This window comes from Cavia porcellus, unplaced genomic scaffold (genome assembly GCF_034190915.1).
Source record: "Cavia porcellus strain 051 isolate PalLab524CR breed Dunkin Hartley unplaced genomic scaffold, mCavPor4.1 scaffold_6, whole genome shotgun sequence".
Taxonomy (NCBI): Eukaryota; Metazoa; Chordata; class Mammalia; order Rodentia; family Caviidae; genus Cavia; species Cavia porcellus.
In genome coordinates, this window is record NW_026947489.1 from 92576965 (window position 1) to 92592921 (window position 15957).

Genomic DNA, 15957 nt, shown 5'->3' on the forward strand with positions numbered 1-15957 from the left:
ACAGCAGGATCGTCCTTTGCCTCTGCCTTACTTCTCCAGTGTCATCCTAGTATTTCCGGATCCCTCGCCTTGCTGTGGTTGACTTGGAACCACAGCATACCTTCCTGGCCGTTTGATCCGGATTCCATGAATCTCTAGAGCTGGTTTGGGAGAACAGACTCCTTCACGGCGTGGAGTCTTCTGCCCATGAACATGAAGCATCCCTTCATTGCCTTTGATCTTTAAATTTTAAAACCGGTTTCCTTTTTGAATATATTTCCATCAGTAGCTATTACTTTTACCAGAGGCTGGCTGTCCACAGGGGATTCTCACACACGCCTGCCTGCGCTCCCCTCACCACCCCGCCCCCCCCACCGCCCCCCACCCCCACCCCAGATCCCTTTCCTGTGGTCTAATAGTCTCTCTACTTTCACTTTCGGATTCCACGTGGAGGGAAGACGCGCAGTGGTGCGGTGTGGCTTGCGTTCTTCAGCTTGTCCTCTGCAGCTGTCATCTTGCCTAAGGACTGCTGTGGCTATGAGCTTTCTCTGCGTAGCTAGGAAGCATGCAGCCTTTCACATAGGCCTCTGTTCCTAAAGCAAGGCACACTGGCCTCGGAGCCACGGACCACAATCATGTAGCCTGGTCAGCAGCCTAGTAAAAATTATTTCTTATCCCCTGGCCCCCAACACTGTTGTTAGGTATAATTTTAAATACACTGGAGAAAAGCTGTCTGTTTAAAAGACGCATACATGCTTTCAAGATATTCATCACTTTCTTAATTCTAAGCAAATGAATTCAGTCATTTTGGGGACATGGTATCTGTTGAATTACAGTTTTAAAATGCAGTTGGACAACCAGGCAGGGTGGCGCATGCCAATAATCCTAGCACATGGGAGGCTGAGGCAGGAACATCACTGTAAGTTCGAGACCAGTCTGGGCTACAAAGTAAGTTCGAGGTCAGTCTAAACTACACAGTGAGACCTTTCTCAAAAAGACCAAAATAAATAATAAAATAAAATGCAGTTGGAAAAATGGAATATCCATTCACTTTTGTTTTGTTTTGTTTTTGAGATAGGGTCTTATTATGTTGTCCAGGCTGGTCTTTAACTCACTGTGTAGCCCAGGCTGGCCTCAGTCTGGCAACAGTCCTCCTGCTTCAGCCTCCGAAGTGCTGGGATTACAGCATATGCTGCCACGCTGCGCTATCACTTGAAATACAGGAGGTGATTGCAAACTACGACTGTTTAAATTTTTTAAAATTTAATTCAGTAAAAGACACATTGCCAATATTTCCCCTCAAAATACTCTCCCTTGCTTTGAACCACTTACCCCACCACTCTTAGCACTTTCTGAAGCAGCTCTGGAGCCTTATTTCCTGAGTGTCTTTGTAAGGTGTGATTTTAAAATCCAGTGACTGCTGTCGAATGTCATGCAGCAGAAAGACGGGTCACTAAAACCATAACAGTGTCCTCACCCAATTTATTTATTAATCATTTATCTGGCACCCTGCAACTCTGGTCTTCCACATACTCAAAATGACCATGAAAAGTAAACACTACGTCAATTCAAAGCAGCCAAGTAAAGACACAAAAAAAGGACTTCCGGCCCTGCTTCGGAAGGTGACAGGAACACTGAGGTGTGTTCCCAGAGCGGGGAGAATTTTGACAGAGATTAAGGGCAATACGTCTTTTAATTCATTTTTTAAAATTTAAACCTACTGAGGTTCTTTTTTAATTTTGGGGTTTTGTTGTTTGATGTGGGTTTTGGGGAGGCGTTGTTTGATTTTATCAATACAAGGTCTCACTGTGTAGTCCAAACTGACCTTAAATTTGTGGCAATCCTCCTGCCTCAGGCTCCCTGAGTGCTGAGATTACCACTCTGCACCACCATGCCTGGCTTAAACACTCTTGAGATTTTAAATATTTTATCTTATAGTTTTGGTGACCAGCATCTCGGATTTATGGTACTGTTGCCTCTTCAACAATCTTTATGAAATAAGTCACAGACTGAGTCTAACTCTTAGGTGCAATGTTTTATGAGGTGTTCCTTCCACTCAAAACTACAACAAAGTTTTGTGTGTGTGTTTTCAAAGTCAGTATTCTATGCGTTTTCCTCCAAACTACCAGTTTTAAAAATGTAAAGTGTACAAAGTGATGGGTGTTTATGTCTTCATATAAAACCTCAACACCTTCGCTTGTAAAGAGAATAGTATCTTTTGAATACCATTTTGAACACCCATCGTATGCATTTATTGCTAATGTCAGGCATTTATAGTGATGTCAGTAGCTGTTCTGAAGCAGTTGTCATGGGTAGATTTTTCTCAGGAAGTTTGGGGGTGGTGGAATCTCCCATAGAAGGTTTCTAGGCTCCTTCTGCCCTGAACAAGAACTGGTCAAGACAAGCATAAACAGCAGCAGAGTTTTAGATTTATTAAACACAGAGCGGGAAAAATCGGAAAAGAAACAGACTTTGTAGCGTGTGGGCCAAGTAAAAGTAGGAAAATAAATGAGAACATGGCAGGAGGCGCTGAAGGACCACGGTCCCCGTAGAGCCTAGTCCCCAGGCTGACTTCTGGTGTAGCCCTGTCCTACCTGGGAAAAAAAAAAAAAAAAAAAAAAAAAAAAAAAAAAAAAACTGCACGAGTTCTCGCGAGAAGTCGAAGTCGCGTGCTGGGCCATGGGAACTGCTCTGCGCATGTTTCCTAATTAACAGGCCCTGCCTGCTTCTCCAGCCAGTTTTACCAAGCTCTAAACTCCTGTCTCATGGCTTCTTATGCACTTCATTCTTTTTTACTGACTTTTTAACCAATTTTCAGAGGCTTTCACCACTCACTTTGGTTGTGGTTGCGGAACCTTAAGTACATTTTTAAAAGCAAATCAGTAGTTGCCCTCTTGACCCAAAAGAAATGCCCACCCTCAAACGTTAACCCAGGATGGTGGCTCAGACTTGTCATCCCAGGCGTTCTGAGAGGCTGAGGCAGGAAGACCACAACTTTGAGCCAGACCTGGACAGTGTAACAACTTTTCGAGAACGTGTCTTCGAATTTTTAAAGACAAAGAATGTGTAGCTCAGTGCAAAAGCCCTGGGTTCAATTCCCGGTACCCTCCACGCCTTGCTTCATCCTTCCCCCAAAAGATGGAGAGGTAGAAGGTTTTTTTCAAACTCATAGACTAGGGGGACAAAGGAAATATATGATTATTTAAGGGTTTTTTGTTTCTTTGGGGGGAGAGTTTTTTGGTTTTTGCTATTTGTTTTGTATTTTTGAGAGTCTCACAATGCGGTTCAGGCTGGCCTTGAACTCACTATGAAGCCCAGGTTGGCCTTAAACACACAGTGATCCTCCTGCCTCAGCCTTCCAAGTGCTGGGATTACAGACCTGACTAGGTTTTCTCTTTTATATTTTATACTTCTCCAAGAAGAATGTGTAGTATGGTCCTTATTTTGCTTCTCCACCCTTAACCCCCCTCCACTGTCCCCCTTCCCGTACAGGGTCTCACTATGTAACCCAGGCTGGCCTTGAACTTGGGGTGATCCTCCCATCTCAGCCTCCTGAGTGCTGAGATTGCAGGCATGTGCCACCAGACCCGGCTTCTTTTGCTTATTTTTATTTTCACTTAGACCAGAGAATACTAGAAAATAAAAGCCAGTTGTATCGATTGTGGCTGTTAGGAGGAAAAGAAAGAAGAGTGAGAAGGAAAAGAAACAAGTCAAAGAGACCAAGGTGAAATTCAAACCCTCTGACTATTTCAGCAGCTACTCATTTCTTATGGAATAACAGAGGAGACCCCCAAGGAGATAAAAATGGATTTGGGGCTAGGTGTGATCCCAGCACTCAGGAGACTGAGGCAGGAGGAGGATCACCATGAGTTCAAGGCCAGTTTGGGCTACATACTGAGCCCTTGTTTAAAAAATAGATAGATAGATAGACAGACAGACCGATAGATCTGGGGTGAGGAGAGGACCTTAAATGTGACAGTGGTCTGCGGCTCCCCAAAGGTCATGTGATGTGTTCTACATGCAGTCCACCCTCAGGCAGTTTCATAGCCCAGGTGCCCAGCAATCCCACAAGGCCTCTTCCAGAACCTTCTCGGGGAGCCCCGCTCTAACCCACGGGGCCACATCCTGCAAGGCGGCCTGTGTCACCCCCAGCCTGGATGCTGCCTCTCCCTCTTTGACTCCAGGCACTTCAAAATGTTTCTATCCACGTGGGTCACTTTCTTCCTTGGCATCCCCACCTGCTCATTTGAACGAAGCCACACTGTTACTACCATATGCATTTTTAAACCTCCTGTTTTCCAGGTATGGTAGCGCATGCCTGTAATCCCAGCATCTGGAAGGCTGAGGCAAGAGGATTGCCACAAATTTGAGCCCAAACTGGGCTACATGGTGAGTTAGAGCCCAGTTTGAACTACACAGCAAGACTGTGTCTCAAAAAAGCAAAACGGCTGAGGATATGGCTCAGTGGCACAGCACCTGCTTGGCAAGCACAAGTCCTGAGTTCAATTTCTGGTACAGAAAAACCCCAATAATAATAACCTCTGCTTTTTCAAATGATAAGATTATATAAAATGATCCTGAATATGTTTTCCAACACTGATCTAAGTTTTTTGTTGTTTGGTTTTGGTTTTTTGAGATAAGGTCTCACAATGTAGTTCAGCCTGGCCTCAAATTTGGGGCGATCCTCCTGCCTCAGCTTCCTAAGTGCTGGAACTACAGATGTGTACCACCATGTCCATCTGATCTAGGTTTCTTGATCTTGTCTTTTCTGTCATCTACATCGTGTTTCCTTTCTTCCATATGATAATAAACTGCTTCTATAAAGCAGGAAGTTACTCAGACTGTCTTTGAGCACCCCCTACTGTTCTGCACAGAGTAACTGTCATAATTAAATGAAGTAATGAAACTGACGCTTCAGACCCAGGTCAGCTCTGCTTGCTCTGTATTTTGGACCCTGAGAATGTTTGCCCCATGCACGGATTCATACTCCTTCTCCTGCTCTAACCTAACTCAAAGTAATGAGGTAAAATAACAGGAGAAAGAGGCAAGTGTTGGATGAGTGTTGCACAGAGGGTTGATATGGAAGTAAAATTAAAGGAATCACCATCCTCTCTATCTCATTAGCACTGAAACTGTAACACAGTTATATCTTCTGACTCGATAGAAACGGAAGTTGTAACAGCATCACCATATTTACAGCTGAAAAGTTCCCACTATTTTTAGTTCTCTAAATATGCATTTTTTTAATCTTTTAACTTGGTTTTTTGTTTGTTTGTTTGTTTTTGAGACAGGGTCTCACTGTGGAGTTCTGGCTCCCCTGAACTCACTATGTAGCCCAGGTCAGTCTTGGACTAGCAGCGATCCTCCTGCCTCAGCCTCCTGAGTGCTGGGAAGGCAGACATGCACCACTACACCCAGCTTTCTTCAGTACTAAAATAAACTTTTAGTACATTTCATGTGACCATATCATTCACAAGTCAGTATGGGGTACAATTTTGTACTTTGTCCTGTTACAAGAGTATTTTCTAGGGCTTGGGGATTTAGCTCAGCGGCATAAGCGCCTGCCTTGCAAGCAGGCAGTCGTGAGTTCGATCCCCAGTACCAATAAAAAGGAAAAAGACAAAAAAAAAAAAAAGTATTTTCTAACACAGGCAGATTATTAACAATAAGGCAAGGGATATCCAGGTTCCCACTCTCTGGCTTCCTGGCCACTTGGGAATCTTCTCGGTGTGAGAAGCACCAGGCCTCATCTTGCGGGTGCCCACTGTGTCAAGCAGCCAGAAACACAAGTGGCTGCACTCAGTTAGTAACATTTCCTGGTGAAACACAGAATGTTAGTTTTGAGTAAAAGAATCTCCGCTCATGTAAACTTTAAAACACCCCAGTTTCTTGTTTCTTTTTCCTTTGTTTTTTGATGTGGAGGACTGGGGAGCCACAGACCTTCTTATTCTGTGATGCACAAAATTCCTTACAAGAGGCTGTGCACAGACACTGCCTTTTTTGGTGTGTGTGTGTGTGTGTGTGTGTGTGAGAGAGAGAGAGAGAGAGAGAGAGAGAGAGAGATAGAGATCAGGCCCACAGATCAATCTATGGGCCTCGCCTGGAGAGAGGACGGGGATGGGGGGCTGGGCAAGAGGAGAGAGAGATGGAGACAAGTTGAGCGGTTCCAATCAAGTCTCGTTTTATTCTGGAAGTGATTACATCTTTTATAGGGAAAGGGCGGGCTGGTGGGACAGGAAGAGGCTATGGGGATGAATACAACAGGGTCACCGTCACATCCGGGTATGTGATGTAAGCAAGAGAGGATTATGGTTAATGTAGGCAGGTGCATCATATGCCTATAGGAGAGAGAGAGCAGGGAGGCAGCAATGGGGCTGTCGCATGGCTCCCTACATGTGTGTGTGTGTGTGTGTATGTGTGTGTGTGTGTGTGTGTGTGTGTGTGTGTTTCCTTGGGAGTTATTTTTTTGGTGGTAAATGAAATTGAATGCAGGGTTTGGGAGCTGAGCTGCAACCCCAGACCTTTTTTATTACTCATTTTGAGACAGTGTCTCCCTAAGTTGTCCAGAATGAGTTCAAACTTGGAATCCTCCTGCCTCGGCCTCCCAGAGTGCTAGAATTACAGGTTGCAGCACTACACCTCGCTGGCACTGCTGCTCTGATTTTGCCTTAGATTCTTACACCACTCTTGAGGTAAACAATTTCTAGATCCTTTCCAGAAGATGTCTGCTCATCTTACCTGTGTCACTAGACAGATGTTCTGATGTAACTTAAGCTGTCTTCTCCTGCTAAGTTGCTTCAGCTGGTGACTATTGGCTTTTGCATATTTTTCATGATATTCTTAGGGGTTTTTATTTACCTTATATTTTAAAAAATAAAACATTGCAAGTTCACTTAAGGTCTCTATATAATATTCTCTCTCTCTCTCTCTCTCTCTCTCTCTCTCTCTCTCTCTCTCTCTCTCTCAAGATTTTGCTATGTAATTCAGGCTAATCTTGAACTTGTTTATGTAGCCCAGGCTGGCCTCAAACTCCTGGCAGTTCTCCTGCCTCAGCTTCACAAATGCTGATGTCAGATGTGTCCTCTGCAATTTCTTTTACCAGCTGTCTATCTGTTTTTGTAGTACTGCAATTCAAACCCTGGGCCTCTCATATGCTCGGAAATGACTCTAACACTGATCCACACTCTACTCCTGACCCAGTATTTTAAAAAAGATTTTTCTTTATATATAGATTCAACACCTTTCTTATTCTGCTCTGCTAAATTAATATAGCAAAATTTATTTATTTACTTATTTATCTTTTGAGACAGGTTCAGGCTGACCTTGAGCACACTTTGTAGCTCAATCTGGTCTCAAACTCATGACAGTCCTGCCTCAGCCTCCGATTACAGGCATGCACCACCATGCCCAGCAATATAGCAAAATTTATTATTTCCTATCATCTATTGACACTGTAAGTCTGTGTACCAGTCATGGTTCAGTCTGGAGACAGAAAACACAGTTACTTAATCAGAGGAAGTATTATAAAGAAGATAATTCACTGTTTCAAGGGATTGGAGCAACAAAGAACAGCCAGGCAGATGTAAACACAGGTGATGCATGGCTGTCATCACAGCCCTTAGGGGGCTGAGGCAGAAAGGCCTCCCCAAGTTCAAGGCCAGCCTATGTTACATAGTGGAACACTGGCTCAAAAAGCCAAAGTAGTAAACAAAATAAAAAAGACATAAAGAGAACTCTGAGGAACAGATATAGACATGAAAAGTCACCAACTATGGCTTCTTGCTTCAGCTACTCACTCTGTGTTTCTAGCTGTGGGTCCTTGTGTAGTAACCACAAAAGCTCTGGATGCTTACTGCTCTGCACCTCTCTCTCCTGTGGGGTGCTGCAGAGCCACCCCTCACCTCACTGCTGATCACCAAGGCCTTTGCTGGTTTCTTTTATTTCTCTCTGTCTGATGGCTCTGGCCATTGTTTCTGGATCTGGTGACAGTGGACATCCTTGTTTTGTTCCTGATTTTACAGTGAAAGCTTTTCACTTTTGTTCATTTAGTATAGTGTCGATGTCCGCTCCCGGCCGGCAGGAAGGACACACGACAAAGCCTGGCAGTGGACAACCTTTTCTTTTATTTTTCTTCTCCGTACAGCCTGCCCTGGGATCGCTCCCAGCCGAAGCCTCCTTTGGTCCGCTCCCCGCGGCTCCTTCTGGGCTTCTACTTCCGGGCTTCTCCTTCCCCCCCAGGGGTGGCACCAGTATATATACGGATACAGTGTCCAATCATGTTAAAGTAAGCAAGGCAAGCTGATTGGCTAACATCATCAGTTGCCAGGCAGACTATATTGTTGAGCGGGTTGCTTACGCGGTAAGCAGGAAACTAACGTGCTCGATGGGAGGGGTAATCTACCTCAGGCTTTACTCTTTACTACAGGCCTCACGTCCGCCAAGTGAGGCGACCGGGCTCGGGGCTGCGGCTCCCAACATCTCCCCCTTTTTTATTTTTTTTATAAATGTGCGCATCGTAGCCCTTCCTGGACTGGGTGCAGAGGCTTATGCCCTATGTGTAGGCCCACCGTAGGTCCTTGGCTTAGACCCTGGTCGGCCGTCCCATGGTCTGCCAAGGCCCTGAGGCCCTCGTCCTTTTTCTAGGGCCAGGCACAAACTGGACGGAACCTGGATGCACACAAGCTTGCACTCATTTTCTCTCCGTAAAGAAATCCCCTCAGAGAGAAATTTAGACCTGGGCAGCATCTAACAGTCCAGCGGCTTACGTGCAGAATGGGGTAGGGCCTGGCTTAGGTTGAGTCGCACCGGGGGAGTACGCTCTTACCCGTCATTGACTCTCCTACCCAGCTATGTCATAATTTTTTAGAGGAGGAGTGTGGGAAGCTAACCGTCCCTAGACTCGGTCGTAGGCTAGGCGAGCGAGCCATGCATATGCCTGAGGATCTTTTTGTCCATTTCGGGCTACCGCTATTTCTATTCATCTTGTTGGTTGGTCTGTGATGGATCTCCGGTAGGGCAGGTCTGATCTTCAGTCGAGGGCTTTGTCGCCCGTGTCAGTCTCTCCGGTACCCACAGTGGTTCTCGTCCCGATTCCTGTGGGAAAACACAAACCGCGCCTCGGTTCCAGCTGACCACTGGATCCGGGCCCATCCATTGTCCTGTCAGGACATCTTTCCACTTCACCCACCCTTTATGGTTGGGGGAAGGGTTGCAGTGCTCCACGGCTGGGGAGCAATTATCATTATTTAAATTTAAAAAATTGTGTGTGAATAGTGCCATGGATAATCGTGCCTTTGGGGCCAGGCCTTGGCCTACTCCCCCTTTTTGTTTTTGTAAAATTTCTTTGAGGCTTCTATGAGCCCTCTCAATGATTCCTTGACCTTGGGGATTGTATGGGATACCATGTTTTAATTGAACCTCCATCATTTTGCAGAACTCATTGAAGGCTTTGCCTATATAGGCTGGTCTATTATCAGTTTTTAATATTTTTGGTTTGCCCCATGCGGCCCAAGCCGCCAGGCAATGATTGATCACATTAGACACTTTTTCACCTGTTTCTGCTGTTGTGAATATGACGTGAGAACAGGTGTCTGTGGAAACATGAACATATTTAAGAGTCCCAAACTCCTGTATATGTGTGATGTCTATCTGCCAAACATCACCAGGGATCAAACCTCGAGGGTTTACTCCCATCGGTATGGCAGGTTTGTATGTGGCACAGGAGTCACATAGTCGCACGATATCTCGTGCATCTGCTCTGGAAACGTGGAAATAGTTTGCTAGTGTCCTGGCATTGACATGAAACTTATCATGGAAGGCACGGGCTCGCTCGATTGGTGTTAGTAAGGTAAAAATCCATAACGGGCGAGTGGCAGTATCAGCAGCCGCATTCCCCTGTGCCATGGGCCCCGGCAGGGATGTATGTGCTCTTATGTGGGTGGTGAAGACCTTATGGTGTCTGTTCTGAAGCAATGTCTGGATAGACAGGAACAGCCCAGCCACTGTGGAAGTGGATCTAATTAAACCGGCAGTCTCAAGCACTTGCATAGCATTGACCACATACCTAGAATCGGAGACAATATTAATGGCTTCTGAGAACCATTCAAGAATCATTTTAACGATCTGCAGTTCTACCACCTGAGGCTGATCAGGTTCAAATTGTATGGTAACCGGGGGCTTGCCTAGGATCACATAGGCGCCTATCCCCGTCTTGGAGCCATCTGTGTATATTGTAGTTGCTGGGACTAATGGCTCAGAGGCAGTAACCTTTGGAAAAATTATAGGGTGCTGAGTGACAAATGACAAGATAGGGTCTTTAGGGTATTGATTGTTTATATCCCCATGGAAAACACATCTCAAAATGGCCCACGTATCTATGCAGGCAGCCAGGGTCTTGATCTGGCTGGCGGTATAGGGTACTCGGATGGCTTGTGGTCCTGAGCCAAAATGTTGGACAGCTCTATCATGCGCTTCAAGGGCCAATGAAGCGACTGCCTCCGGGTAATGCTCTATGACTTTTGCAGGTGAGACCTTAGGGTGTATCCACAGTAATGGTCCTTTCTGCCAAATCACCGCTGTGGGCTGTAGACTAGTCTGTAGCAAACAGACATCAAAGGGTCGCCCTGGTTCAATTCTGTGTAAGGTAGCCCCACCTAAGGCTTTTTCCACTCTCTGTAAGGCAGCTCTTGCCTCAGGAGTGAGCCTCCTGTGGGAGGCTATATCTGGGTCTCCCTTCAGAAGGTCGAACAGGGGTTTGAGATCTGAATTTGGTATATGTAAATATGGCCTAATCCAATTAATGTCTCCCAATAGCCTTTGCATGTCATTTAGGGTCCTAACGCCATCCGTCCTAATGGTGACCTTCTGTATAAGTCTGGAGGCGACACTGAGGTCCACACCTGCTGACCCAGGGGTGGCCCTTGTTGAAGGCTGCCATCCTGAGCTGTCCTGTCTCTGGGGCGGGGGCCCGCCTGTGAAGGGGGCCCCCTCTGGCCGTTTTTTGGCCCTCTAACATCTCGTCCACAAATACGGTTGCCCTGAGCATCAAAGACCGACCTACACTCCTCAGCTTTGTGTGATCCCCTCTTGCATCGCCCACAAACATATGGTTCTTCATTCCTAGGGCGAGGCCTAGCATCTGCATTGTTGGGGCAATGACGTTTAATGTGTCCTGGCTCCCCGCAGGCAAAACACCCTTTAGCCTTACATTCCCCTTCTAACCCGCGAGGTCCCCTCTGCTGTACAGCCGCGGCCAGGAGAGCAGCCACTCCCGAGTTGGAGAGCGGCCCCCCTATCTCTCTGCATATCCTAATCCAGGCGTTGAGGTCCTTGTTCTTATGAGGAGCTATCGCTGCCTTGCACTCCTTTGTACATTGCTCAAAAATCAGCTGCCTTACCAGCGGTCGAGCCACTCCCGGATCAGAAAATATCTTATCGGCAGCATCTTGCATTCAGGCCACAAAGTCAACAAATGGCTCTGTGGTACCCTGAATTACTGGGAAAGAACCCTGCGACTCCTTATCGAGTGACTTAGGCTCCTGACAGCTGGTCTCTTTGGCCTCCTTGCCATTCAACTTTCCCTCGTCCTCGGAGTCAGACGACTCCGAGGCTAGAGCCCCGTCCTTCTCCTTAGCATCTTTATTCCCCTTAACGGGCCCCTCTCGGGAGCTCCCTGACTGGGCCTGCTCAAATACCCTGCGTACTTTTGTAAGCTCTTGAGAGCTTTCTCCACAACCACCCTCGCTCTTAGTGTTGCTACCTAGCATGTTTCCCATCTTTTAATATGTTACTCACCGTGTGAGGCCCAAGGAATCCGCCACTTACGCGTGAGCCTGAGGGGAGTCTAAAAGCCCTGTAGGTGCGCGCCACCCAGAGCCCAGGCTTATCCCCAACTCACCTGTCTCGCAGCTCTGTACTGGAGCGTTGTCCGCTGTCACGTCTCGGGGGTGATCAGTCCCCGTGCGGACCACCAAATGTCGATGTCCGCTCCCGGCCGGCAGGAAGGACACACGACAAAGCCTGGCAGTGGACAACCTTTTCTTTTATTTTTCTTCTCCGTACAGCCTGCCCTGGGATCGCTCCCAGCCGAAGCCTCCTTTGGTCCGCTCCCCGCGGCTCCTTCTGGGCTTCTACTTCCGGGCTTCTCCTTCCCCCCCAGGGGTGGCACCAGTATATATACAGATACAGTGTCCAATCATGTTAAAGTAAGCAAGGCAAGCTGATTGGCTAACATCATCAGTTGCCAGGCAGACTATATTGTTGAGCGGGTTGCTTACGCGGTAAGCAGGAAACTAACGTGCTCGATGGGAGGGGTAATCTACCTCAGGCTTTACTCTTTACTACAGGCCTCACGTCCGCCAAGTGAGGCGACCGGGCTCGGGGCTGCGGCTCCCAACAGTATAGTGTTAACTGTGGTTGGTCACAGATGGCTTTTATCAGGATGAGGTAAAGACCATCTATTCCAGTTTTCTTCTAAGGGTTTTGATCATGAATGGGGTTATCGGACTTTGTCAAATGTTTTTTTCTGCATCTACTGAGCTGATCACATATAACCCCCAAGTCTAGAGACCCAATCCAAAAATGGGGATTGGAAATGAATAGATACTTCTCAGGTGAAGAAGTAGAAACAGAAAACAAATATATGAAAAACATGTTCAACATCACTGGTCATTCAAGAGATGCAAATTAGAACAATACTGAGATTTTTCTTTCACTCCAAAAAGAATGGCTTCCATCAAGAAATCAACCAGTAACAAATGCTGGAGGGGCTATGGGGGAAAAGGAACCCTTCTCTACTGTCCATGGGAGTACAGACTGGTGCAGCCACTGTAGAAACCAGTGTGGAAAGTCCTCGAAAAACTAGGATTGGAGCCAATTCGCCCTTCCTGTGAGCTGACAGCCCCCAGGCTGAGTCAGGAACACCTCCCCGCACCCCCAGTAGGAACTAGCTAGTTCAGAGGACAGGCAGAGGTGATAGCGACAAAGGAGCAAAAACAACCTAACTGATACTGTTTGATTGACTCTTCAGGCCTAAGGTCAGTAGTCTAAGCATCCACCAGGAGGATAAAAGCACGCAGTATAGCAAATATGAGGGATTTCCCTTCTGTCTTGTTTTTGAAATCCAATATTGTTCTGTTTTATTTTGTTCCATTGTATTGTTTTGCTTTATTCAATGTTCTATTTTGATTTCTTTTATTCTGTTTTGTTTTATTTGATTTTACTATGTCCAATGGTATGGACAACTATTTTGAAGATAACAAGATGTATTACGGAAGCCATTGTTGATTTCCTATTATCCTATTCTCAAGTCCTGTATCACTTTCACTGTTTTGGTTTGATTGGATTTACTCTGTTTTTAGGCTTTATTCTCTTTAAAATAAAAATTAAAGAAAAACTAGAATTAGAGGTTCCACTTGACCCAGCCTTTCTCCTTCTTGATATTTACCCAAAAGAATTAAAAGCATCATATCACATGTTTATAGTGGCACAGTTTGTAATAGCTATACCTTGAAAACAGCCCAAATGCCCATCAACTGAGTGGGTAACTGAATGGATAAAGAAGATTTGGTTGTTTTATGCAATGGAGGACTACACAGCCATAAAGAAGATAAGCTTCTTCCGTCTGTGTCTTGGGGGGGGGTGCTTAGCTCCCTTTTATTAATATATCTTATCTTGCTTTATTGGCTAAACATTTCACTTTTGAATTCGTCTATGAGGTCCCGAATATATCTCTTTATGTCTACTGGTGCCATGTCTGATATTGCATATTTGCTGTTCTCATTTTCCTTTGTATTTACCTGTCCTGGGTCAGTGTTCTCAGGGTTGGGGCCTGGGGACTTTTTGTTGTTGCTTCCTCTTCTTCTTTTTGCTTCTTCCAGGAGGCCCCAGTTTCTTTGTTTGTTGGTTACAATTCTTCTGAAGCACGCTGGCTAGATGACCCTTCACACTGCCATGTGCTACTGAGCTGCAGACAGGGACAGCATATGCTGGCCCCTCCCCTCCAGATCAGTCAAGCTGCTGTGGCCTGCACTGTATTACTTTGCACCACCTCCCCTCTGGATCAGTCAAACCTCTTGAGGCTTCATTGGTTAGTGTGGTTAGTGTGCGCCACCGCTGTAGGGACTTGATTTCGGATAATCTATCCAGTCTCACCCAGGTCACGTGACCCAGGCCTAGCTCACTCCACCAATCCCATTTGGGAAGGGGACAACTGACCGAAGTCACTGCTGCCCCTTGTACTTGCCAGTCCTGCCAGGTCCCAGAATGTCATCTGCCTATTTATGGAATGGCTCCACTTCCGACACTCACCACAGGTCGATGTAGGTTCCCCGCCAACTCAGCTCTCTGTTCAGCTCACTGACCCCCGAACTCAATGTAACTGCATCTCCAGTGAGTCGGAGCGGCAGGACCTCGGACGACTCGGCAAGTCACAGTGGGACGTCGGATGGTTGGCAAGTCACCTTAATTTCTTCTTAATGTGAATTTCTGGGCTTGAACTGCTCTTTTGTTCCCAGAGTTCCCAAGTGTCTTAATTACTTTTCTGTCCTTGTTGAGACAAAATACCTGACACCCAAAATGAGAGAAGAGAAGGTTTATTTCTTACAATTTTGGAGGTTTCAGTCCATACTCAGTTGGCTCCAGCCAGCAGGGTGGCTTGGCAGGGCTGCAGTCCATGGGCACCACAAACAGCAAGTGCTGACAGCAAAAGAGAGAAAGATTCCCCGCCTTCCTGCCATTACACTGTCTGCTGGCTCCACCCCTGGGCGGGTACAGCACTCACACACCAATCCGAGCACTAGACAATCAACCAATCACAAATGCTAGATTCAGGTACGTCCATGATTGCATTAGACTGGAGGAGGGGAGCATCTGACATAAACTGTAACACCAAGTAATTATGGGGAAGATAGTATCAATTTTCTCTGGAGCCATGAATAGCCAGTGTTATACCAAAGTCTATTTAGTTTCTGCAAAAAGAAAGGTAAGTTGTTGCTGAGAACTGATAGCAATCAATGTATTATCCATATAATGTATCATATAGGCTTGAAGGAATTCTTTTTCTTATAGGATGTGAAGCCTAACCAACAAAATATTGACAGGGGTGACACTGTTCATTATCCCCTGTGGGAAAACTGTCCACTGGTCTCAGTGCACAGCCTCAGCAGAGTTAGTGGCAAGAACAGAAAAAGCAAAATTAAGTGGGTCCCACAGACTCAAGAGGGTGGTTAAAAAAAAAAGAAAAAGAATTCTTAAGCTCATAGGCCAGTCCTGTGGAACTACAGTGGGAGAGGGAAGTCCAGGCTAGAGAGTGCCCCAGGATAAAGATGTACATTTAACAGCTCCTAAATCATGAAGCAGCCTTCACGACTTCTGTGATATAAAACAGGAGTGTTCCAAGGACTTGTGGAAGGCTCAGTATGTCTCACCTGTTAATGCTCATGAGGGAATGAGCTTCTCCTTTGTAGAGCCACTGATCCACCCAAACAACATCGGTTTTCCATTTTAATGAGAGAGTAGTTTGGGGATGGGGAGAAGTCACAATGACCCCCATTAAAAGTCTGTCTCATAGTTGGGGTCTTCTCTTTCACTTCATAGACACCACAGATTCAGGAACCTTTCTATCAACAAAAGGAATGGCCTTATTAGTAATTTGGATTCACCAATCTTTCACCAGATCCCTGCCCCACTGAGTAACTGGGATCCCTCCAATAAATACCTGAAAGACTACCCTGAAGCTATCAGGGCCTACAGAGGGGAGAGGCATAGCTCTCAGCATGACCTGCCCGGGCAACCTGAGCCCCACCAAGCAGGTAGCTGCTTCTCAGGTGGGCAAGGCAGGTGTCTACTGGGATAAAATCATCACTGAAACATCAGCACCTGTGTCCATGAGCCCCCAAACACATTTACCTTTAATATTAATAGTATACATGGGTTGGAGGTCTGTGATATCTCCAGAAGAGGACACCTCTCTATGGGAGT